The sequence below is a fragment of the Caretta caretta genome, chromosome 4, assembly GCF_965140235.1.
Source record: "Caretta caretta isolate rCarCar2 chromosome 4, rCarCar1.hap1, whole genome shotgun sequence".
NCBI lineage: Eukaryota > Metazoa > Chordata > Testudines > Cheloniidae > Caretta > Caretta caretta.
The window spans coordinates 23,379,102-23,406,000 of record NC_134209.1 but is presented as its reverse complement, the minus strand read 5'-3'; the positions used below and the strand labels follow the sequence as shown (position 1 = coordinate 23,406,000).

Genomic DNA, 26,899 nt, shown 5'->3' with positions numbered 1-26,899 from the left:
ACCAGCAGGGTCTACGTGGACCAATTAATGTGCAATATATTAGTGCACTTTAGAAATCACTCCCCTGTAGTAGTCCACTCTGTGTGTATAAGTATGTATAAGTGTATAAGTCCAGGAACAGGGACCTCTCCTGTATAAACAAATTGCACAGGGAAAGGGGTGAAGTCAACACTAACTGAGTAACCATTTCTGGCATTTTTCCAGCATTTACTGGATAAACACCAATTTGATTTTTTTGTATTGGGGGTGTCGTATTGGGTGTTCACCTAAAATCAGAAGCCCTACCTATTCTACATGAGGCTTTCCTCACAATGTAGTCAAGCCGCACAAGGCTCCTGGTACAGTTGAATGTCTTGTTATATGTTGTTATCATTGCCATGCTGGAAATTAGAGACTGCTTTACTAGCACTTAAGAAATTTCTTTTTTCCGACGAATATTATTGTGGACTAACCAATTGGTGTTTCTTGCTTTAAACTAAATGATTGTGTTTTTTTTTTCTTCCCCTTTTGGTTGAGATGGTAGGTAGGCTGTGTATTTTCAGTGGTACAGTGGCTATGTTAGGACTATTGTATATCCTCTAGTGCATTACAGCCTGTAAAATGAGAACCCTTGAGTCTAGTTCTCTCTTGATACTGGCAGATCTCTGATCATGCTGCTACAGACAACAATCACTTTCTTATAATCACAGCTGAAAACCTTCACCGTTAGAGTTGTGGAATGTTGCAGTGGTGGGCAGGGGTCTCCTGCTTGGTCATCCTATACAGTCATTAATGTCCCTGCAAAAGTTCTTCCCTTTTGGTGGAAAACTGATAAATAGGGTACCTGTGAAAATGATTTTTGCATGTGATGGTAAAAGGAACAGGTATAAAAAGCCAACCAGCAAGGAAGAATTTATGTAGAGAGTGCCTTTGTCTTACTTCTTTCTGGGAGTGTAATGTGGCAGCCAGCAGCCCATTGTGTTTAAAGAGAGAGGGAGTGGGTGGAATGGGAAATGTAAAATTTTCTGATTAGAATTCTGAGATTAAAATAGGATTTTTTTTTTAAAGGTCACACTTGTTAGGCATCCGAATGGGGGGTTTGTTGATCCAAATGCCTTAGTCAGGTGAAGTAATCTGGGAACTAGATTGTGTCATATACACCTATTTTCCCCAGCATAATGCCAGCATTCACAGCTGCTGAAAGGTGGCCTTTAAAAATAAAAAATGAGCTTTTGGAAAAAATACAGATCCTTCCACACCTGCCCTGCTTGAGGCTATTGAATAAAGCTAAACATTGCAGTTTTCAATTCTTTACACTCAAATACTACATCACTGTATTAGGAAGGAAACACGCCTGCTATAATTATGCATGGCATGCTGGGGTCAGCAGCCCTTGAGGCTAGACCTTGAACCTCTTTTTGATTTTTGCTTATCTCAGTAACGTACCTTTCACTTGCCTTCCCTGTATCTTGTCATCTTTCACTAAACCATTGCGTGGGTTCCTGAAAACCAAGTTTTTTAAAAAAACCTGTCACTAATCTAGATGTTTAATTACCATAATTAAAAAATGATGTAAAAAATTAATTCTGCACCAGTATCCTGTACTCTCAATAAAATGCTGCCCGAGGGGGAGTGTTAGCTTCCTGTCCTTTCCACGTTCACCCTGTACAGTCCCTCCTGTAGAACTCTTCAGAACTTTCCAAGCAAGATGCACCCTCACGACCACCCCACCTTCTCAATAGGGTTGACACCTCCCCAGATTTGTGAAGGGGAGGAGCAGGAGACAGATTTGCATTTCCCCCCGTGTTCTTGTGCAATACTAGCCTGCAGGGTTTCATATTCAGAATTTTATGTAAGGGGGGGGGGATCTGCCTGTGTTAGGGGATGTCACACTTTTGTCCAACGTTATAAAATATGAAAGGTGTCAACGCCCTCCTCCCCCCCCCCGCACGCTTTATTGTGACCGCTGTTGAATGGTCTCACCAGAGGTAGCACTTAGTCCCTTGGGAATGGCATGGCTTGTAGGGTTTAGTAGCTTTAGAACATGGGGCAGCAGCTTCCACGTTTTGTTCGTTGTTTCTTTTCTGTACGCGCTTGATTTAGCAGGAAACTTTTTCCATTCTGGATAATTTCCCATGGGGGGGTGTGTGAACAAAGCCCCCGCGGTTGTGCAGTGTCTTAGATCCCACCTTTCCGCATGCCAGGACGAGAGGCATGTCTCTCCCCTCTGTTTTGCAAGGCTGTGGTTTGGTCACTTCACTTCAGCCAGCGAAGTGTGTGACTCTCGTCTCTTGTCGTCACCAGGCTGACATGCAATTGGATGAACTTAACGTGCTCCGACTCCAGCTGCAGGGGCCCCTCCCCGGGGGAGGTAAATGTGTCTCCGGGGGGAGAAAAAGGTCCGAGGCGCTGCTGCTCCTGCAAACCGGACCCCCGTTCCCGCCCGCCTCTGTTGGCCCTTCCCCAGGAAGGGAGCAGACGGCGGCCGGCGCACTTGATCCCCGGCCGGAGCCGGAGCCGGAGCCGCGCCCGGGAGAGCGGCGGGCAAGTGAGTGAGCCTGGAACACCAGGAGCCCGAGGCACCCAGACTCCGCCCTGGCCCGCCCGGGGCCCGGTGACGCCGCGCGGCTGCGATGGCACGCGGGGAAGGGGACGGCCCGCGGCCACTCTCGGCTTTAAAACGGGAGCGGGGAGGCGGGCGCGGCTGGGCAGTGCTGCAGCGCGGCGCTCGGACGCCGGCTCGCCCTTCTCCCGGCCCGCGGGCTGCCCAGCGGAGCGCCCCGCTCTCCGCCCCGGCTCTCGGCTGCCGCCGGCGGAGCTGCGGCTCCCGCGTGGGCAGCCGCCCCCGGCCCGGCCCGGCCCGCCGCCACGCTGGAGGAGCGGCGGAGGACGGAGCCGCGGAGGTGAGCGCGGGCCGGGGCCGGGCGGGGGGCAGGTGGGCTCCGGGAGGCGCTTCCTCCCCTTCCCCCCCGCGCGGGTTTCCCGCCCCTGCAGCGGCGGGGTCCCGGTGCGAGGGGCTCCGCCTGCGGGGGGACGGCGCCCGCGGTGAGCCGGGTCCGTGCAGCCGGGAGAAACCGCCCCCGCCCCGGTTCCTTCTTTGCCTGCCTTTGCTGGGAATTACCGGGCAGGGGCTGGGTGCGTGCGGGAGAGTCGCGTGGCCCCTGCGTCTGACACACACCGGGGGGGTGGGTCTGCTGGATCCACTCCCGGCAGCGTGCGCCCCAGAGCCGTGCGGGTCCCGGCTGGGGCAAAGCTCGGACAAAAGGAGGAAAGAACTTAACACGTGCATTTTTCATGTGTTTTGCTGCACGCCGGGCGTTTGCATGTTCGAAAATAAGTACAGGCGCTGATGTGTCCGAGAGCAAATGCATCTCTTGCACAAGAACGTGTGCGCGAGACTTGGCGTGCAACTGGCTATGTGTGCGTGCATGTGTGTATGCGCACACAACTTATGTGTATATTACTGAGGTATACAAGTTGTGGCCCAGATCCTGCACCCTGATGTGCACCCCCGGACCCTAATGGCCAGGCAGACTCAGCTGTTGAAGTCAGTGGGGCTCTAAAAGAGCGAAAGGGTCCGTTGGCACAACTCGCTTTGTGGGAACTGGGGCTCTTGTCTCTTGCGTGTGTACAGTTATTTTATATCGCTTTCCACAGTGGTTAAAGCAATTCTTCTATTAGCATTCAATTTGGCATATCTCTGATGAATGCAGGATTTTACTTGCATGAAGGAAACCATAGGCTTGCCCCTCTGAGAACTGCAGATGCAATCTCTTTTTCTGTGGTAAGTTTAACTGAAAGTAGCTGTCTTGCACTGGCAAAGAGTGCTGGATTGGGCCTAAAATGGGAAATGCATACTGCTAAGTCTGACTTTTACATTGGATAGAAACTTGAGGAAATTTTTTTTAAAACATCTGTGTAAAAAATGACATTGAATTTTATTTGGAAACTTCTGATAAATCAGTAAAGCTTACTAATTAAACTGTCAGCAAGAACCATTTCAGGCAAATCGTATTTCTTTAAATGTTCTTAGTATCTCATCTGGCATTTTGCTAAATGGGAATATTCCACTGCCATAAACTAGCTGAGCAATGTTTCTTGTCCAGTCTTCTCTCTCCTTTCTTTCTTGAACTTCCTGCTAAGAATTTTTGTCCTCAGGTGTTCCACTCTCAGTAAAGAACAGACATGGAAATGAATGTTAAATCATCCTTTCGTTCTCATAATCTTGTTTTCTGCTGCAACGTTAAGGATTATTCTATGTTTCCTTTGTTAGGAGGGCATTCTTTTAGCACCAGTATTTAACATTTTTTATAGTATTTCATAATAAATGTCCTTAGAGCTTCATGGCAACTTTGTTTAAAAAAATATGGAACATATCAGGCTTGATGCTTTAAGGAAGGTACTTACCACCCCTGAAAAGTGACAAGGATGTTCAGCTTTCACTGAAGTCAGTGGCAGTTCAGGGTGCTCAGCACCTCTAGAGGATTGTGCCCTTAAGCACCGAAGACCTGATATTGCAGACACTTATGAACTGAGTAACTTTACTCATAGACCTAGTTCCATTAACTTGGAGGGGACCTCTCATGTGTCTAGGTATTTGCGGTGATCCTAAGGCACACTGGTAGTAGCTTCACTGGATTTGTGTTAAGACATATTCCACAGAGTACAGACTCTTAGAAATAAGAGACTGAGATGTACAGTTTGCTTTGTATCTAAAAGCTACTTCATGCTTACAACATGCTTACTACGTAGCCCTGGTCTACACTGGGGAGGATCGATCTAAGTTACGCAACTTCAGTTACGTGAATAACATAGCTGAAGTTAATGTACTTAGATCGACTTACTGTGGTGTCTTCACTGTGGTGAGTCGACTGCTGCCACTCCCCCGTCGACTCTGCCTGCGCCTCTCACGGAGCTGGAGTACAGGAGTCGACAGGAGAGCGCTCGGGGGTCGATTTATCGCATCTAGACTAGACGCGATAAATTGATCCCCGCTGGATCGATTGCTGCCCGCCGATCCGGTGGGTAGTGTAGACATACCCTTAGTGACTTAATTGTTCCAGTTATGCCTATTTTTCCCATAGTTAAAGTTGGCTTGACGAATTTAGCAAAATGTTAAAGAGCCAAGCATTTTGTGTGGGAGAGAATTTTGCTTCTTGCTAACATGCTATCTTGTGCAAATATATCCAGTTCTTATTTTGTTTGGAAACCAGAAGTTATCTGCATATAAAAGAGGTAAGAGTCTCTCTACTAGAAATAGCTTAGTTGTAATTACCTTTAGTTCCCATTTAGATGCAGAATCTTAAATGGAATTGTGTGGTTTTATATATTTTGCACTGCGGGTTAAGGGACTTGTTCATTTGCTGTGGTCCGTCTCTTTCAATATCTTGCATGTATTTCAGTGCAGAAGTAAGTGCAGTGTCTTTCACAGTGACTTCTGTGGTTTTGTTGTGGAATCACAGAAATGGAAAGGCTCCACATCATGTCCAGGCTTTTGCTGACATTAAAGGATATGGCTCTAGGCTGTTTGTGGATGGCAGTACAACCCTGAGATTCAAGTGGTGCCTTGTTTCTTGTTCCTTCTATTTTTTTCAGACTGAAAACATGAAACAGTAACAGATTTTTATTTCACTTCAAAGAAAAACAAATTTTTTCCCCCTGATCTCCGCCACTTTCATTATGTGTGAATTTCCACTCTCTAAAAGAGTTGGTGGAGCTGACTGCCTGATACGTTGTTAGTATCATAAGTTGAAAATGTGGTGCAAGGAGAGCATCGGGGTGTGTTGCTTTTTTTTCTTTTTTCCCAAGGGGTGATGCATTAAACATCCCGTCTTGTTAGTTTTGTATCAGCTGGAGGGCATTTTAAGTAATTGGGTTTTAAAAGAAATACAGTAGGGGGAACCTTCCAAATACATTCTGATAATCTTACTGTCTGTCCATGTATGGCAAATACTAAAACTGCTGATACCTTGTACTGATAACTAAAGAGGAGATTTATGCACAAAGTGCACATTTATAGGAAAATGTCTCTTAAGAGTTGAAAATGTGTTCATTTGTAAATCATGTTGTTGTTCTCTGATTTGCCTGCCTGTCAATGAGGGCGCCATACTCAAGTATGAGAAGTTTCTTTCAGTGAACGCAGGTTACGTTTTCATCTCAAGGGGTCCCTGGCTGCAATAAGAATTTGAAGATGCATTAATATGACATATAGGATATGTCATATTAATGCATATAGGGTTTTAGATAATAATGGATATAGGGTTTTTTGTTAGTTTTATGAATGGAAAACTGGTTTTCTTAAGAATAAAAAGACATAACTTTTTTCTGAAATAGTAGAATGACTATCAGGCAGCTATTCTTAATAGATAAAATAAGTCATTTAGACTAAGATTTACTACCTGCCTGTTAGTAAATACAAAATATTTCTTTTGTAGACAATGACTTGCTGGACTAGCTATTTTCTCAGGAAGCTGGCTTTAATAAGAATATTTGCATCTGTACTCACTTTCATTAATGATCTCTGCAGTTTTTTATGTGCCATTCAGTTAGTGCAGATTGATGCTTCTTTGACTGAATCTTAAGCCTTTTTGTCACAGTTGCATAGGTAAAAGGATTTGTAATTATCAAGCAAACTAAGTCAGTTGTATCAAACTACAGCATGCACTTTGCCCATCTGTTGCAGTTCTGAATGTGACCAGGGATAGGAGGGGAGATATGATGCAAATGCCCCTCCATTTTGGAGTTTGGGTTATGTGCCCCTCTGAAGATACTTTATTGAAAATCAGTAGCCCCGATGCCTTTTCTATGGCCCTATTCCTTCCAGTCTGTCACTGTGCATCACAGATTATGGTGGCTTAATTGTAACAGATGGCTAGATCCTTTCCCTACTCTGGTGGCCTGGCTTTGAGGTATTTTTCTTTGTATATTAGCTTCAGAATCTGGACTCTTGTAGCCTGATTCAGTGTTTCTGTAATTGCCAGGATCAGGTCCATCTTACTATTCTGTGTCAAGAGCAATCATCAGCTGCTGTGTGGCTTAAAATTTGTGCAGAAAACTTGAAAAGTGCGAAATCCACACAGCCATGGAACTTTAGATTTAAGATTGCTAGAAGTAGAATGTCTGGATTACCTCATGTCACTATACTAATCTTGGTTTTGGATACAAAAGTGTGATGGGGAACCACATCTGCCTCTTCTATTTTTTTTTTTAAAAATACACACTCTTCTGTAATAAAGAAAACTAGGGTGGAGAGAAGAGAAATCCCTCTCTTAAACTTGTCCTATTCCTGAGTGGCTTGATAACAAAATAGAAATCTGCACCACTGGTGTAAAGATTGAGTGAAATCCTGACCCTATTGAAGTCAATGGGAGTTTTGTCATTGGGTTCAGTGAGGCCAGGTTTTCACCCTGAACCTTCCTCTGATCTATCCTTTGTCTTATCTGTATTTGCTTTAGATTTCAATTTCCTTGGGACAGGGGCATTCCTTCTTCTTCTTGTTAGCACAGTGCTGAGTCTGCTGATAGCACTTGGTTTAATAATAATAAAGCTGTAAATAAGAAGTTAGAGCTTTGTACTATTCAGATGAATCTGTACTGTGCTCTTTCCTCTTAATTATTTGCTAGCATATAAATATGTATCTTGAACTCTTTAGAACTTATTTACTCAGTATTGTATGATGGCTTCAAAGGAAGAATCTTGGTCTGTCAAGGCTTAGTATACAGACCTTTTAGTTCAAAGATGCATCTCTGGGTCAGTGTAGGTGCTGAGAATGCATTGTACGTTCATATCGGTAAATTGCTGTACGTGAAAACTAAGTACTCATTTTAAAAACCAAATACCTTGCTTACTCTATTGTAAAATAATAAAATTATTGTTGTTTTGAAAGGCTTTAGGGATTATTTTATTTTTTAATTATACATGTGCATCATACCTAACTGGGTGTTCTTCCTTTCAACAACGGGTGAATTTTATTATTTGCAAAAGTAAGGGTCTAAGAAGTGCACAATACTTGTGTGCACTATACCTGGTGTGAAGGTTAGGACTACAACAGAGTGTAAAAGAGAACTAGATAAATTCATGGAGGTTAAGTCCATTAATTGCTATTAGCCAGGAAGGATAAGGAATGGTGTCCCTAGCCTCTATTTGTCAGAGGGTGGAGATAGATGGCAGGAGAGAGATCACTTGATCGTTACCTGTTAGGTGCCCCAGAGGGAGTGAACCTGGCATTGGCTGGCCACTGTGGGAAGACAGGATACTGGTCTGGATGGACCTTTGGTCTGACCCAGTATGGCCATTCTTATGTTCTTATTGTATCCTATTTATCTGGACCATTCATCTAAATATTGACTTGAAACACCTCAGCAATTCTGGTACTGGCTGATAAGTGAGGATTAGGGATATGTTAAATAAGTTTAAAATAAATGAATAAAATAAGATGTGTGCAGTGCCACTAAGTAAGTTAACTATTTGTGACCTTTATTCCCCATCTATCCATCTAATCTTTTTTTTGTCTTCCCTCATCTTTTTATGTTTCTACTCAGATAATAAAAGCTGTTTGAGAAATTAGAAAAAGAAACTGAACAATCTTCAGTGGGGCACCAATCACCATACTGAGTTTTCAGTTCACAAATAAGACCCTAACATTTTAGAAGTGTCTAGGGGATCTCAATTTCTAGGTGCCTATCCTGAGATACTGTAAAATTGATTTTTCCAGAGGTGAATGCTCCACACTTTCTGAATATCTGGCCCCTGAGCACTGAACATCATTACTTTGTTCTGAAAATGTAACCTAATTTTTGCAGGATTTTTGTTACATTCAGTGTTGTAAATGCTTACCATGTAAATTTCAGGTTAAAACAGTCTCTGATGGCAAGATGTATATATTTGTTACTATTCTGAGTTAGATAACCTGTCCTCAAAAGCTTCTCTTTCAAATGTCTGCAAAGCACCATGTACACCTATGGCAATTAATACGTAATGTGTGAGATTATGCTTGAAAGATGAAACTGTTTTAAAACATTTTCAATACATGTCTTAACAATCAAACCATGTTATGTATTTTGATTAACTTCTCTATAAAACCAGAAAACATCCTTCTTCATGCTTTCAGGGTGTATTTGTTTGCTGGAAACCAGAGTCTTCCATTCAGGTGCACCTGGCTAGCTATGCTGCAGACAAATATAAAGTTTACACTTCAAACTGCTGCACAGATTCCTGCATTCCTGGGACCTACATAGACCACTGTCCTTTGGATTGTGAGACTAACACTCACTATAGGCCTGACCCAAACGCCACTGATGCCAATAAGAGACTCCCTATCAACTTCAGTGAGTTTTGGATCAGGCCTTAAACTAGCCCTTTCTTTCTTGTAATTTTATTTTGTAAATCAGTGGATGACAGGGGATGGATCACTTGATGATTGCCTCTTCTGTTCATTCCCTCTGGGGCACGTGGCATTGGCCACTGTCAGAAGACAGGATACTGGGCTGGATGGACCATTTGTCTGACTCAGTATGGCCATTCTTATGACTTAGAGTTAGGAACAAATCAAAGATTGCTATGCTTATTTCACTTATGATTGCAGGCATATGCAACTGTGAGATAAGCTACTTGTTATTTCACTCCCAGAATACTTAAAAAAAAAAAAAAAAAAAAAGTTTAGAAGTGTGAGCAGATTTGGATTTCTGCTTTGTTACAATTTAAAATGTTTGTCAATAAACTCTAGAGCACCTCATACTTTAAGTAATTCTTAATTGTCCTGACATCAAAAAATCCTAATCCATGAATATCGCATCTGGATGATGGATTGTGACTCCTGGAAATACAGATTTAAGACTGCGGATTACTAAAATCCCTTTACTTCTGCCATTTATCATAATTATAATTTCATTCAATTCTAATATAGTTGTTGCCTTAATAAAATGTTCTAATTTAAAATATTCTGAGATTTTAAAATGTTGTCTTGAAGCTTTATATAGTGCCCTTCTTCCCCAAAACAATCTGACTATCTTGAGGTACAGTCTATGACTTTTTTGTGTGTGATTAATTCTTTATTGAGTTTCATAAAGAAGCAGACAATGTAAGGTACAGAAAGGTAAATGATTTACAGCTTGTATAAGTTTTCAAATACTGCATGCTTCATGGGATCTCCATGGAATTGTGCAGCTTTGACAAGTTATAAAATGGCAAGAGCAGACAATACAAACCAGACAATACTGCGTAAACGTAACATGTTAGGCTGGGGGTAACAGTAATACAATGGGAGAAGACCTATATGAATAGGGTAAGAGGGTACTGGATGGGAGGGGAGGCGTTTAGAGGTATGGAGGCCTGGCATTCTTTAAGTTAGCTCAACTTTTCTATCCAAATGTACCTAGAAACAGGGTCCGAATTTCTTCAGATTCATGTAATTGCTGTCTACTGCAATGAGCTATTTATTCTTTGGCTGCTAACTAAGACAGGTCTGCATGCCACGCTCTATTCTGGGCATAAACCTGCTCTTCCATTTTTGTAAAATCATGTACTTGTTGATCATTGCAACCCTCAAGAACCCAAGTCTTTGTGGTGGAGTTAAATCCAATTTAGCGGGTCAGTCTGTGGAATTTAATTTCCCTTTGGGGTTCTGGTAAGGAAAATGGAGCGGTTTATGATCCAACCATAGGTTATGAAACAAATTACATTGCATTATAAATCAGTGCAGCTCATCTAGTTTCCTCTGTTATCTTCTATTTTTTTACTTTATTTAATTAAGGACCACCTTTCCCGTTTAGCCTAAATTGGGCTCCATAGTTGGGGACTGTTTTGAACGTGCACTTTGTCACTTTTACATCAAAGCTCCTGCCTGCAAATCTAGGACTTTGATATTCACCTTACCTAAATGGTGAGTGACTTAGGTGGAAAACTGTGCTTATAAATATGGAGTCCACTGTCTGAAATCTGGCTCTGAGAGTACAGTGCAGAGTGTAACCTTTTATTGGTTACAGGTTATTGCTACTAATCTGATGAATTAACTAAAATTTGATATGACTCCACTGAAATTCAGTCCCTACCGCTTGTACCGGAGTTTAGGTTTTACATTTTTCTGTATGTTAGCGCAGTGAGCCAGTATTAAGTCATAAATCCTAGTTGTTTGTATGTGCAACTGATTTGGATGGCTTTTTCCATGGTTTTTGACCCTTGTATTCTGCCCCTCTGGTTTAGGTCACTACTGCTTCTTGAAGAAAATGGCAAATAGATTATTTTGGATGATACTGATAACGTTATATGTTTCTGTGTAACCTCTAGGCAAAAGAAATGGATCTGAGCCCTAACTAGTATATTTTCAATAACATGTCTAGCTTTTGATTGTTTCTCATTGTAGGTACAGAAATAGAATTTAAATACCCTAAATAAAGTCATTTTCACCATTAGTGTATTTTAGTTTTTATCATCTCTGGAGTTTCCTCATCTCAGTGTTTCTAATCTTAGAATTTAACCTTGATCAGAAAGTTTTGGTTATCTGCTTTTTTTTATACCTGAAGCTATAAAACTAACTCTTCAGCTACATTATTTAAACCCTTATACTTGAAAGCCAAGCATTCTGGGTCAGTCACTGAGGTTGCTAAATATAATTGGTCTCTGTGTGTAGGTTGGAGTTGTATAATGCTTGCTTAACAGCCAAATGACAAGTAATGTTTCAGTCTATTGAATCACCTCTCAGTACACTGGGATTGGGTAAAACCCATGTGAGCTAAATGTGAATTCATATGAATAAGTGTTTGAAATAGAAATTTCACACACACAAATTTAACTTAAACCCCATGGTACACAGATGTTTTTGTAACCACAATGCTGTGAATTTTGCTTGTTATAAAATTAAACTGACACAGGTTCCATTTCGGACAATTGCTGTCCTCAGCTGTGACCGCTATCACCACTCTCGAACAGTAGCTCTGTCATACTGACTATCCTCAGGGATTGTCTGTTTCTAGCCAGAAACAATAATAGCAGGAAACAAAGATATGTAGTCATGCTCTCCAATACTTAATGAAGGCATTCATTTGGAAGTCTTGATGGCACAAACATAGAGTATATAGTGTCCTGAGAACGGCATTATATGTATTATGCAACAGCTCATGATCTATATGGGTGATGGTGTGTGACTATCCTGGATGAATTGTAAATGATGTGATCTACAGTAGCAATACCTCCCCGATACCATCAAATGAACTGTATAATGTTCTTGAAATAGGGGCTCCAAACAAATCAGGGAAATGGAATTTTCACACAGTAAGCACTTGTATAAACAAAACTATGTTGGGAAAGTCAAGGAAGTATAGTACAGTAGTCAAATTGGCTGAATGTGCTAGAGTGCTTTATTCATAATGTTGAAATAAAATGGGCTCAATTCTGCCACCCTTACTTATCCTTATTGGCACTACTCACATAGCCCCCAATCCAGAAAAGTGTTTTAAGCATCAGCTTAAATTTAAGCATATAACCCTATTGGAGTTGGGAAGGAATTTTCCCCCAGGTCAGATTTGTAAATACCCTAGGTTCTCCTCCCTCTCCCCCCACTCCTTTCCGTGACCCAAGCTGAAAAGGTCTCTTGCTGGTCTGGGCTAGAGTAAATGGTGGATTCTCTGTAACTTGGGATCTTTAAATCATGATTTGAGACTTCAGTAACCCAGCCAGTGGCTATGGGTCTATTGCAGGAGTGGGTGGGTGAGGTTCTGTGGCATGCAGGAGGTCAGACTGGATGATGACGATGGGCCCTTCTGGCCTTAATGTCTATGAGTCTGAGTCTGCTGCTGATTTCAGTGGGACTGCTCTTGCTCAAAGGGAAGCCTGTGTTGAAATGCTTTTCTGGATTCAAGCCTCTCTGAGCAGCCCCATTGAAATGAATGTATGAAATGCCTGGCAAGGGAATTGAATAAGGGTGGCAGAAATGGGCCCTTAGTAGGCATAAAAACGGTTCTCTTGACCAACATTTAGACCCTGCTATAAATTGCCTGTTTTCTGAGTTTGAAATTCCCTTTAATGCTGATGGCCTGCACATGGTCCTGTGTGTCACATACCCCTTAATTGGGGGCTAATTGTGGTGTGAAAGGTGTATGGGGCCTTATGCAGTGAATTTCACTTTGAAGACCGATCAGATGGCATCAGTAGTAATAGGAAAATATTTAGTAGCAAGATTTTAAGTTAGTGCTTTTGCTTTATTTCTCTAATACATAAGTGACACATCATCAGAGCAAGTATGAAAGGGGAAAATTAATCTTGTTTCAAGGCAAGTAGGCTAATTGCAGAAATACGGCATTGGGATGAATTGGGGAGTCTGTCTGTGCACCACTTTGGAACTGTGGATAATTTTATGAAACTGTGTTATGGAAAGCCTATATGTATGTGGACTCCCCATCAGTCAGCAGAGTTGTCATGCCTCTGTCAGGCCATAAACAATGGTGAGTGGTCAGCACTCAATAGTCACCTATTCAAAGTAGAAGATCTCGGGGCAATCGGTTTGCTCTAGCTGGGAGAAGACATTTTCTCCTCTTGTCTGAAAGGAAGGGGTTCTGAGAGCAGTGGAAAATTACTAAAAGCCTGAAGAAAAGAAGCAGGTGACCCCAGCAGAAGTCTATAAAGTGATTCACAGGGGAAACTGGGGAAAGAGAGTCAGATTAAGATGAGATGGCTGCAGGGGCAGGATAGGGGAGAAGGCAGAAGATCCTGGTGACCTTCTAGATGGCACACTCATGGTTCCCAAGTGATGGGTGAGCTAGTGAGGGACATTGTGTGTTAGGATATTTTATTTTGTGCTTTGCAAGATTAAGTATAAATGAGCATAAAGGTGTTAGACTGGGGTGGGTGGATGGACTGCCTCGCAACTGCTGTGGGCAGTTAACCTGTATCCAGAAGCTTTGCACCTTTGGGGTGGACTTCTGGGAGACGGGTATGTTTAAGTACTGGAGAGTCTGAAGGGTCAGTGCTGCACCCAGAGGTGCTAGGCAGCTGGCCAATGGGTTCCAGCACTTGGGATGGGGATATGCCAAATAGAAGGACTGCTCACTGAGAGTCTAGTGAGCTCAGACTGGGGCAGTGGCTAGCCTCTGTTCAGGAGCCAGGAGCTTGAAACACCCAGAGCACGGGGCTTTGATTCTCCTCACAGCAGTCCTCATGCATGTCCAGGAAAGGGCCCACTAGGATCTATGACATTGCTATGCATAAAGATTTCCCTATAGCTGCACACACGTTTTTTGTTTAGAGAGTTTAAAAATTAGTATCGGCCACCGCCCTTCCCTACTTTTGTCTGAATATTAACAGTGATCAATATGAAATATAAGTTATGATTGTTGGACTCATCTGATTTATGGAAGCAAGGACAGTCTGATTCAAACAACACATCTGTTTTCCATGTGATGGAAAACATTTTCAGAGCTTCTGTGGCCTTTGTTGGACAGTGTATTTTATATTTAGTCTTAGACTCATAGAAGATTAGGGTTGGAAGAAACCTCAGGAGATCATCTAGTCCAACCCCCTGCTCAAAGCAGGACCAATCCCCAACTAAATCATCCCAGCTAGGGCTTTGTCAAGCCGGGCCTTAAAAACCTCTAAGGATGGAGATTCCATCACCTCACTAGGTAACCCAGTGCTTCACCACCCTCCTAGTGAAATAGTTTTTCCTAATATCCAACCTAGACGTCCCCCACTACAACTTGTCCACATAAATGGATTTTGACACCTTTTTGAGGAGAAGCTGAGTTCCGGTGCTATCTCTCATTTCAGTCAAGAGTGATTTCATTTAGTGTGGTAGGAGAAAAGGCTTGTATTGTGATTTTTTGATGTGAAAATGCTTCCTTTTAGTTAATGCATTAGTGTGTGTCTCTCTCTCCTTTTTCAGTTTAATGTGGATAGCTAGCATAACTGGAAAGGATTAATATAAAAAGTGATGGAAAAACATTTTAATCTGAAAACCAATCCGAAGGATAGATTGCCTTTTTAAAATAGTGCATTACACAGATTAAAACATACCCTTTTTTAGAGAAACATAGGGTTTTGAATCCAAAGTGAAGGAAGAGAAGAACCTAGTAAGATCAGGTTAATTATTTGTGTGACTCAGAAATGTGACTTAAAACAATCCTAAAATGTTAAGTGGAAGAAGGGGGAAAGCACCACTTTGAATTATATTTTTTTGAAACTGACTTTCAAATGGTTACTTCAGAGAATGATCCATAGCACATTGATGTCAATGGAAATTTTTCTTCGACTCCACCAGGCTTTGAATTGGGCCCTTGATGTTCTCTGATCCTGCATCACAGACAGTCCAGTTTGATTGATTTATATACAGCTCTAGTAAAGCCAGACCTTGAAAATACAGTTATATGTGCAATACACATAAATTAATAGGCACATTACTTTGAATATCATTTAATATTTTCAAATGGGAATGGCGTACTAGACTCTTGAGCAAAATCATAGGCCCTTAGGAATCATTGCAAAACAAAACCTCTTTGTTCCTTAAATTTCGTTTGGGTCACCACCACCTCTCCATCAAAAGTTCAGTGTTTAATTTTGGTTCAAGATACAGAATCAGAAAAACCACTTTGTGGAAATCCTAGTCTACATCTTGTAATATCTTCTCCAGAGACTGAATAAAGAGAGGTCTTGTTTGTAGCTTTTACAAGTAAGTTAGGGGAGCTCAAAGTCCATGCAATTCACTGAAGATTAGCTGTACATCGTATTTTTTATTAAAAAGCAGTGCAATATCAACTCTTGCAAATCATGCTCAAAATGTATACACTGGTGAGCATCCTGAGTACTGTGTGGTTCTCAGGTGATGGTGAGATATGTGGGTCTCTGGGGTTGGTAGATTTCTGTACAAGTAAAACCAGCTGTCTTACACTGTTTTTGCTTTTTTACTCCTAACCATCCATTAAGACACGCTTGTCTTAAGTCTTCCTGGTGCAGTAATGGCTTGGGTTGCAAATATCTTCTGTTAACCAGAACAAGGGATTTAGTATTTTCTTGGGGCCTGATCATGTGAGGTGACAAGCACCCTCAATTTAGCAGAGGCTGCTTAATATCTTCCAGGAGATACTTGATACCTTTCAGGATCAGAACCTGGCTTTGAAAATTCCAGTGACAGACTTGAAGTCTTGAACTGTGGTATCAATCCAGCTTTTCTGGCTCTAGTCCAAAGATAATCGTTCCACTTAGTAGAGCAGTACAGATGCAAGATAATGGGTACAGATAACCAGGATTTAATATTATATTAGAGTATTTTCCTTTTACCTCTAAAGAGCTGTATTCTGATTAGATGTTCCTTTATAAAGCAGTTCATTGTTAATAGGTGTCTCCCAAAAACTGGCATATAGTATTACAAAGCTCAGATGGAGTATAGCTGGCTGTAATCTGGCAACAAATTTCAGGGTGCTACCTGCAACTGGCATTTTCAGATGTATATGTCTTCACCAAGGTCACCTGTTGGTAACTTTTACCTCTCTTGATATTTTCAAAAGCACAAAATTAGGAATCCAAATGCCATTGACGTTCAGTTGGAGTGGGGCACCGAGTTCTCATTTGTACATTTCAAAATCTCCCCCCTCTATTCTTAAAGTAGGTTCCAAGGTAAAGATGGTCAGCTGAAGTTTGTGGGAATTAATTTCTGGGTGCCCAATATTTAGATATCTATGGCTAGTGGTATAAAATATTTTATTGTTATGAGATTGGGATGATCCTATTAATTATTCGTGTGGCAATACCAAGAGCAAGTTACATCAGTTCATTCCAATTAAGTGCTGATCGCATGCTTCTGACTGTATGACCTGCCCCCAACCCACTAACCCATTTCCTTGGTAGTTACTGTAACATTGCAAACACAACAGCTTCAGAGAGTTGCCACTTTCTTTGTAATCAACATGCCAGGGAAATACTTCCCTGGTCCTCCAAGGATAGAAATGGAAGCATTATTTCGCACCATCATGTGTTCTGTATATGCCACATGGATTATAGAAAAGAATATTTCATAATTTTTTTTTTTTTTTAGAACTGTGGTTCTCAGACTTGAAGACCTACTTTGTCACATCTTAAAACTCAAAAGTACTTGGCCTGGCAACCTCTACAATTTTAATCAGTGTAGTTATAATGGGTTCTTAGTCTAACATTGTACTTTAGATCAACCTGCATGCCATTTCACTATTGCCCATGTACCACGAGTGGTACCTGTACCATAGTTTCAGAAATGCTGTTTTAGTGCATTTTTTAGCTGTATTGTGATTTTTTTTTTAAATGTTCCCCCCCCATTTCTAAAGTAGAATTGTGAGTCCTACTATACAGGGCTGAGAGAACTATTAAAAGCATTGTAAAATGACAAAATAATCTTTCTAAACTTAAAAATGTCCTGATTTGAAATTTCATGGCCCTTCCACGGCTAGAAGTGAGGGCTATGTGTCCCATTGCGAAGCTGGGAATCTCCCCTTTGGAGAAAAGTTTACAGGCATGTTGGGGAAATCTGTACATATGGACCAGTCCTTCTATGGGTTTGGAAGCAGTTGGAACTAGCTTAACATCAGCATTAATAGGGACCTGTTCCTCAGTCCAGCTTGCTTGAATACAAGAACCTAAATGTAAGTCCTCTGAAAATGTAGGATACAAATGCTCTCAATTTCAAATACATACACTTCATTCTCAGAGCTGTGATTTCTCATATATCTATATCTGGCAGTTCTGACTGCTGTAGTGTATTTGGCCTGGTCCGCAAGCCCATTAGTCCTTGCACTGACACCTGGATACTTTGGGGAGAACTCGGGCCTCCTGGGCTAGTGTGGTAAGGAGTATCTCTTGGCTGCCTTTCATTTCTCTCACACTCCTTGGCAGTAACAATTAGCAGAAACAGCATGTACCAGTTGGCTGTGGATGCTTTTAGACACAGTTTAGGAAGGCAGGAAGCTGGTCCCTGGTATCAAAAAGATTGAGAAACGTTGATTTAGAGGAAGGTCTTGTTGTGAGGGTTCATTTGCCCATCACTGTATAGGTCCTGCTCAGCACATTAGCTCTCTGCTTCTGCATGCCTGTTATGTGTATCATGACTATCTAGCTAGGTCCTGACAGTATATTGCTCCTATCACCATGTCCTGGAAGTACCTAAGCACAAGAATTGTTTCTCTGCTTACATGAAGAGTCTTACTGCCTCCTACACCAAAACAGTCGTCTTGTGTCCACTTCTTCGTTTACGTTCAAGATGGCAGTGAATTTATCCAACATTGGCAGTTCTGTTCAATGATTTCAGACCCTATGCGGCGTCCTGTTATTCCAGTCATCTTTTCTGCTGTTGCTGTTTTGGTGTCTGCTCTCAGCCCCTGAACGGAGAGTCTCTCTAGTTGGGTGTCCCTGCTGCCGAGGTTAGTGTTCATTATAACAGTTCCAGGTTTAGTGTGTAATCTCCAGGGTGATCAGTGCCAGCAGCCTAGAGAGGGAGGGTACTGCGGCTGAAATGGTTATTTTCTTCTCCTGGTGGCAGTCCTCAGTGGTTTAGTGTAGAACCACTGTGGAATTCTCAGGTGACACTTTGCGCAGGGACACATTTCGTGCATGAGGTCATTGTGCCAGTTAGCTGCAGCGGGCTTTGAATGGGATGATTTCTAATCTCTTTGATTTGGGGAAAGCTTACCAAAACTCTAGGGGCAGAAGCACTTCTGTGCTGAACTGAACTCCCAGGTGATGCAGGGACATATGATGAAATGGACATATGCTGCTACTCTTGAAATTTGTCATAAATCCATGGGGTGGTGCAGCAGACAGATTTGTTGCCTGGGAACATAAGAACGGCCGTACTGAGTCAGATTAATGGTCCATCTAGCTTAGTATCCTGTCTTACAACGGTGGCCAATCCAGGTGTTTCAGAGGGAATGGACAGAACAGGGCAATGATTGAGTGAGCTATCCTCTGTCGTCCACTCCCAGCTTCTGGCAGGCAGTGGCTAGAGACTCCCAGAGCATGGGGTTGCATCCCTGACCTATCCTCCATGATGGACCTGTCCTCCAGGTATTAAAATCTCTACTACTGTTTCAGTTGCTTTTTATATTTCATGGAGGTTTTCTCTTTACCTGCGGCAAAAATATTTTTTTTTAAACTTGCCAGATAATTCCACTGATAAACCAGCTGCTGCTTGTGTTTTAATTTTTTTAAAATTAAAATTGACAAAGAAATTACGGTTTTATAAACTGGCCATATTGAATGTTGAGAAACTTTTTATTCCCCACACATACTTTAAGCTACAAAAAATCCTTACTGTGGTAGACCAGAATGGAGCCATTCGTAAAATGTATAGTTAATAAATATTATGTCCTTAAATGTGTAAAATTTCACCTCCTTATCTGACCCATTGGGAACTTTACATGATCAGTACCATTATTTTGCCAAAGTATACTTTTAATGATTCCTATTACTATGGTGTCTGGAAAATGCCCTGCTATACTGAAATTATCAAGACAATACCTCTTTAGAGTTCTTGTGACTGCAGCTACTGAATGTAATCACTGTTAGTCAGGTCCCTGATTCAGCAGTGCACTGAGGCAGTGCTTAAATCCTATAATGGGGTGTAAGCATGTGCTTGAAGTTAACATACTTGAGTGTTCTGCTGAGTCGGGGTCCTGATTCTGATCTCTCACACTGATAGATTGCAACAAGTGTAGCTTAAGGTATTATTCCATGTGAGTAAGAGTTGTAATAATCTGATTCATGCGGGTCTTTTGAAAAGACTGTGTACCCCAGTGCTTTGCTCCTTCTGCACTCATAAATGATCTGAAAAAAGGGGTCAACAGTGAGGTGGCAAACTTTGCAGACAATACAAAAATTAGACGAGATCGTAAAGTCCAGAGCAGACAGCAAACAGTTACAAAGGGATCTCACAAAAATGGGTGACTGAGCAAGAAAATGGCAGATGAAATTCACTGTTGATAAATGCATATTGGAAAATATAATCCCAAATTTGTGTGTGTGTGTGTGTGTAAAAACAATGGGGTCTAAATTAGCTGTGTTCTCTCAAGAAAGATCTCTGAGTCATTGTGGATAGTGCCATGAAAACATCTGCTCAATGTTCAGCAGGAGTCAAAAAAGCTGACAATGTTAAGAACAATTTGGAAAGGGATAGCAAATCATAGAAAACCAGGGTTGGAAGGGACCTCAGGAGGTCATCTAGACCAGTTCCCAACTAAATCATCCCAGCCAGGGCTTTGTCACGCCTGACCTTAAAAACCTCTAAGGAAGGAGATTCTACCATCTCCCTAGGTAACCCATTCCAGTGCTTCACCACCCTCCTAGTGAAATAGTGTTTCCTAATACCCAACCTAAACCTCCCTCACTGCAACTTGAGACCATTACTCCTTGTTCTGTCATCTGATACCACTGACAACTGTCTAAATCCATCCTCTTTGGAACCCCCTTTCAGGTAGCTGAAAGCAGCTATCACATCCTCCCCCCCCCCCCCCCTTCTTCTCTTCTGCAGACTAAATAATCCCAGTTCCCTCAGCCTCTCCTCATAAGTCATGTGTTCCAGTCCCCATATCATTTATGCTGCCCTCTGCTGCACTCTTTCCAATTTTTCCACATCCTTCTTCTAGTGTGGGGACCAAAACTGAACACCGTACTCCAGATGAGGCCTCACCAGTGCCGAATAGAGGGGAACGATCATGTCCCTCGATCTGCTGGCAATGTTCCTACTTATACAGCCCAAAATGCTGTTAGCCTTTTAGCAACAAGGGCACACTGTTGACTCATATCCAGCTTCTCGTCCACTGTAACCCCTAGGTTCTCTTCTGCAGAACTGCTGCCTAGCCATTCGGTCCCTAGTCTGTAGCGGTGCATGGGATTCTTCCATCCTAAGTGCAGGACTCTGCACTTGTCCTTGTTGAGCCTCATCAGATTTCTTTTGGCCCGATCCTCTAATTTGTGTAGGTCCCTCTGTATCCTATCCCTACCCTCCAGCGTATCTACCACTCCTCCCAGTTTAGTGTAATCTGCAAATTTGCTGAGGGTGCAATCCACACCATCCTCCAGATCACTAATGAAGATATTGAACCCCAGGATCGACCCTTGGGACACTCTGCTTGATACCGGCTGCCAACTAGACATGGAGCCATTGATTGCTACCCATTGAGCCCGACGATCTAGCCAGCTTTCTATCTACTTTATAGTCCAAAATAAGACAAAGTATCATCATGCCACTCTGTAAATCCGTGGTATGCCTACATCTTGAATACTGCAAGCTGTTCTGGTTGCTCCATCTCAAAAAGGATATATTAGAGTTGGAAAAGTTATAGAGAAGGGCCACAAAAACGAATAAGTGTATGGAACCGCTTTACTGTGAGGGGAGATTAAAGAGACTGCGACTGTTCAGTTGTCTCTTTCCCAAGCTGAGGGGGGATCTGAGAGAGGGCTGTAAAATCATGAAGGGTGTAGAGAATGTGAATAAGGAAGTGTGTGTTACCCTTCACATAACACACAAACCATGGTCACCCAATAAGATGAATAGGCAGCAGGTCTAAAACAAACATGAGGAAGAACTACTTCACACAGTGCACAGTCAACCTGTAGAACTCCTTGCCAGGGATGTTGTGAAGTCCAAAAATATAACTGGATTCAAAAATGAATTGAATAAATTCATGGAGAATAGGTCCATCAATAGCTATTAGCTAAGATGGTCAGGGATGCAATCCCATGCTCTGGGTGTCCCTGAACCTGTGACTTCCAGAAGCTGGGACTGGATGACAGGATAGATCACTCGAGAAATTGCCCTGCTCTGTTCACTCACACTGTAGCATCTGTCATTGGCCACTGTCAGAAACAGGATACTGGGCTAAATGGACCATTGGTCTGATCGAGTATGGCTGTTCTTATGGTAGTAGAGAACCCCCTTTACCAACTGTCCTGCACTGTTCGTTGTGATAGGCGTATGTGACCAACAACGCATTTATGTGTTGTATACCAAAAGGGAAGCTGAGTCTCCAAGGTTTCACGTGTTCTTTGGGCAAAGATGTGATCCACAGAGGGAGTTCTGTCACACCGATCAGCGGGCCTTGTCTTGCTGGTTTTTGGCAGTGCCTCCAGCTGTTGGCTTCCCCAGTGTGTTTACACTGCAGCATACACAAGACATGAGCAAGTGTGTTCACTGCAGCCTGGTGACATACACCAACAACTGTTGTGGAATCAGTGAGATTGGGTCCATGTTTAATACTGTGAAATAAAAATAGTCCGTGCTACTTTGGAGTTGCTTAGGCTCTGCCATCTCAGCCTTTTCCTGGACAGGATACATGAAACCTCTTAGATTTCTGTGGGTTTTTTTTTTTTTTTTTTTTAAGTTTTTAGTTACATTTTATAGACAAGCTGGAGTATCTGACTAGATACTTACATGGCTCACTGTAGTATCTGAGCACCTCTCTATTTCACAGTGGTGTCACAAGGATAAGATCTGTGAAGTGGACTCCCCCATTTTACAGATGGGGAAACTGAGGCACAAGAAGCTGAAGTGACTTGGCCAAGGTGACACAAGAAATCTGAAACTGAGCTGGGAGTTGAACCTAGTTCTCCTAAGTTCAAGTCCAGTGCCCTATGCTGTTATACCATCCCTCATTCCCATAGCAGAAAGGTGTGTTTTTTAGGACTTCAAGCCAGTAGATTATAAATATTCCCTTTTGAAAGGGAGCTAGCTTTGTATTCATAAAGAAGAATACAATAGTTGGGGGACCTCTCTGAAGTAGAATGGAAGAGTTTTCTGTCCCTGCTGGTCATAGCCTCTTGTGTTCACAAGTAAATTGTTTGTTTTATATCCAAGGGAAAAATACATTTAAGATAACTATCTGATTTATAAACACACAAACCAGGCCATTAAGAGTGAAGAGAGATTGAGCAGCTCATACTGCATGTCTTGCAGGCCATATGTGAATTTCTGTTGAGAAAAGTAGACAAAATGAACCCAATGAGGAACTGGTCACATTATGTATAATTTTTTTTCCTCAACAAAAATTCAGATATGGGCTGCAAGGTAATCAATTCCTCATTAGGATTTAATCTAGTTAATTTCCCCTTTCATTTAGTATCTGAACCCCTCTCAAATCTTTAAAAGTGGGAATAATTTCTCTTCCTTCCTTATTAGCCTTTGGAAGAAACAGCTTGATTAGTTTGCAGGGTTTTTGTGTTTGTGTGGATAACAGAATGAGGAAAAAGCTCAGTCAAATCACTATGGTTTTGCCTTCAGCTCTGGGAGTGGCGAGGGCCAGAGTGACTCGCCTCTGCAGGGGAAGGGAGTGCCAGAATCTGAGTCCCACTCCAGTAACAATTTGTCTCTCTCACTTGGGAGGTCCTCTGCAGTGCAGGAGGTTCATCACAGTTTCATTGTTCCAGTGGAACGTAGCTGTCATGGAAGGAGTAGTGATCAGGTAGCCAGATCTGGTCCCATGGAGGAGCCAGTGCAGGGAGGGGTGTATTGTGATGTGCTCGTGGCAATCTGTGTTGCACCAGCTGTAGTCTGTTCAGGATATGTGGTGTCAGCTATAGATATGAGAAGCAGAAGCTTAGAGGTCACGAGTGCTTGGATCAGGATGGCCAGGTTTATGCCCAATAAGATTGGATGCTATCTGCTGGGAAGTCGCAAACGGAAGAAGCGTGTCTTTTGCTGCTGTTGGTGTTCAGATAGCCAGTAGCCCTGAGTCCAAAGGGACCCCAAGTCTGCAGACTGATATAGTCTGAAGGCAGCTGCCCTCACAACTGAGACATGTTGTTCTAAAGGAGGCAGACTCTTCAGCTGAAAGCTGTGTCTGAAGAGTAGAGGGCACGGTTAGCTTCTGCAGGGGACTTACTGCTTTCTCAAGTGTTAGTCCCCCCACCTCCCCATCAATGATGGAAATTGTAGGAAAAGAAGATCTAGCAGATTTAATGAAATCCAGGCCCTGCAAAGCAGATGGCCTTTATGAAGGTGCAGACTTCAGTACAGGCTTTGTTACCCAATTCCCACTTTTCTGTATACAGGTCTCATTTTGCAGTGAGTAGAGGTCTTATTTCTTAGGAGGGGGAGTCCATGTTTCACAGTCATTGCTGAACCGACCTCCCTTCAGAGTTCTGCTAATGTCGCTTATGTTTTGGCCAATAGGCATTGCTGTTAAGTGACTTGACGTTCACAATCCCCTTTCCTCCTTGGAGCCTTTCCATGCTTTCAGCCCCTACTGACTTCATTGACTACAAAGGGATTGCTGTTTTAAACTTGGTTCTCTCATTGGAAGAGCTGTCTGCCACCCACATAGGTTGCTTGAGCTGGCTGAATGTCTCTACATTAAGTCTAAAGCTTATTTGGGTTTCTTCCCGATTTTCAAAACATGTTTAAAATGGGAAGAATAATAAAGTCATATCGGAAACTTCTGATTTATTATCTGTGTTCTCTAGCAATGTTGTACATTTTTATTAACTTGTGTTGGTTGTGTCTCAGTCTGATAACCCGTGCTGTCACATCAGCTTCTCTGCTCTTCTTATCACAATCATCTTCTCTTCTGTCATAAATTATAAAGGTATACAAACCACTAGTAGTGTTTACTCTCAGCATGAAGGACTGAATGAAGTTCTTTGCAATAAACTATTTCAATTAAACGTGTAACAAGGCAGTACTTTTGCTCTAGCATGGCTTATTTGCATAAATACATTCTTCATCGCCTCTGTGATTAGGCTAAATAGCCAAGAGGTGGCAGCACTCCATCTGTTTAGTTGTTCTGTATTTTGTAGAGAAACAACATTTTTCTTTTAAAACATGTTTTAGAAACCTTCCTTCAGTCTTCACCTTCCCACTATAACTTCCGACGTTTGTATTAAACAGAGCTGTTCTGCATCTCGCAAACTTTCCAACCCTGAAAGTGATTCCATTTATATGTTAGGCAGGCTTTCTGAGTCAGAGGTTCTAAATGTGTCCTATTTTATGAAAACAAACATTCAAACAGATCGTCTTAATTTTAAAAGATTCCTTTCTTGCATTGTAGACTGAGCAGTGATTCCTAAATTGTAGACCTAAACTGTGAGTAGTATGACAAATACAATCTAGAAAAATTAATACTTCTCAGTGCTATAGTAACTTTCAAATGGTGATCTCAGAACACTTTATATACGCTAAGCCTCACTACATTACTGTGAGTTGGGCTTGAATTTTCCCTAGTTTAGTGCTGGGGAAACTGTGTCTGAGGCCTTGCCTACACTAAAGGGAAAAGTTGATCTAAGCTACGCAATTTGAGTTACGTGAATAGTGTAACTCAAATTGACGTAGCTTAGATCTACTTACTGCGTGGTCCACACTATGCAACGTTGACGGGAGACACTCTCCCATCAACCCCCCCCCCCTTACTCTTCTCGACCGGTGGAGTACAGGAGTTGATGGGAGAGCAATCTGTGGTCAATTTAGCGGGTCTTCGCTAGGCCTGCTAAATCCACTGCTAATGCAGTGATCATGTGTTGATCCCCGATTAAGTATAGACAAGCCCTGGGGTTAAGTTTGCTTTGCTCAGGGTCACTCAAGAAGATGTTGTCAGTTGGGACTTGTGCTCCTAACACTCTCAGAAGCTTTTGAATTCCACCCCAAATCCGCATCTCTTCTCAGTTAGGTACTTTAACAACAAGACCATCCCTGGCAGGAGCTTTAGAATGTAATGTGCAAAGTGGAGACCAGTAAAGAAACTTAAAAAGAAGCGTGGTCAGAGGTGAGGAACAAGAGTTCTGTGGTAGTTATAAAAAAAAAAAACAAAAAAAACAAAATCCATAAAACAAATTAATACTGAGGCACTGCATGTCCTTTAGGAAATAAGTCGGGTTCGATCATACTGGAACTGAACTTTCTGAGGTGCATCCCCTGGCATGGCTTCAGCCTCACTGAGAACTATGCAGAGTAAGGAGCCTGATTTACCTGATTATCCTATGGGAGGTCCTCTGCTTTCTTGGAATAGCAAAACCTTCTCAGGTTTTCCCTCCACTTCACACTACTTCCCTTCTTCCAAATTTTCCTTTTGCCCACCGTTAAGCCACTGTACCCTCCTGACCCTATGTTGTAGCTACCGTTCTTATGGATTTAGGCGTGGCTGAGACTCCCTTTAGACTAGTCAGTCCTGCTTCTAAATCAACTACTAGAGGGTTCCAGTGGATTCTAGCACTCAGCAGGTATGTACCTTACTGCCTGAGTTGGATGCTAAGTCCATGATGATGGACTTTTGTCAAAATCTCACTTATGTAAGGTGGGATTTTTCAGAAGTGCTCAGCTTTTTTTTTTCCTTTTGCTTTTTTTTCCTCTTCCTCCAAAGACCCAGCAGGGTTTATGGTTCCCAAGCACAGGGCTGATGAAGCAGCAGCTTGGGGGACAGCCGGCGGGGCCGGATTGGCCCAGCTCAGCACAGCTCAGCTCCTACTGAAGTCAACAGAATGACTTTTTTCTACGAAATTTTTTTCCCATTAGAAAATGTGGTTTCCCCAAATCTAGAAACTGAAAATGGAAAATGGATAGTCTTTTGGTCTTCAACAACTGACACAAAACATTGTAAGTCAAAATGAAAATTTTCATCCCAGCTCTAGCAATTGCTGTTGATGTCAGAGTTAGGCCAAGTGCTTTTTGAAAATCCCACCCATATGGCATGTCCTTACTGTGGATAGCAAGCCTACTCCATTCTTCCCTTTTTCTCTTAGAGTTGAGACCCATTCCTCTCTCAGGACTAAGACTCTCTGTTCCATCCAGTAGCTCCAGCTTTCTCCACTATGGGACAGCGTAGCTAGCTCTACCCAGCAGCCATGGTATGCTGGTAGGATGATAAGCAATTCTCTCCCTTTTCCTCATCTCCAATAAAACTCGTGAAGATTTTCACCAGTTTTGTTTCCAGTTTTGTTTCTTTATGCAACCGCTGTCCCAAATTTAACTTCCTCCCCCCCCCCCCCC

The 26,899-nt window shown here is 42.3% G+C and overlaps 1 protein-coding gene across 8 annotated transcripts in view; it reads left to right on the top strand.

Moving 5' to 3' along the window:
• The first annotated feature begins 2,376 nt into the window (after positions 1–2,376).
• Positions 2,377–26,899, top strand: part of SLC4A4 (solute carrier family 4 member 4) — a 259,907-nt gene continuing 235,384 nt past the window's right edge. For 5 of the 8 annotated variants that reach the window (XM_048846802.2, XM_048846805.2, XM_048846801.2 and 2 more), the window contains exon 1: positions 2,378–2,527. The gene's annotated coding sequence lies outside the window, so the exon portion shown is untranslated. Of the gene's footprint in view, positions 2,528–2,784; positions 2,883–3,744; positions 3,764–26,899 lie in introns of those variants that run through there. The other 3 variants (XM_048846797.2, XM_048846796.2, XM_048846798.2) reach the window with 3 other exon arrangements.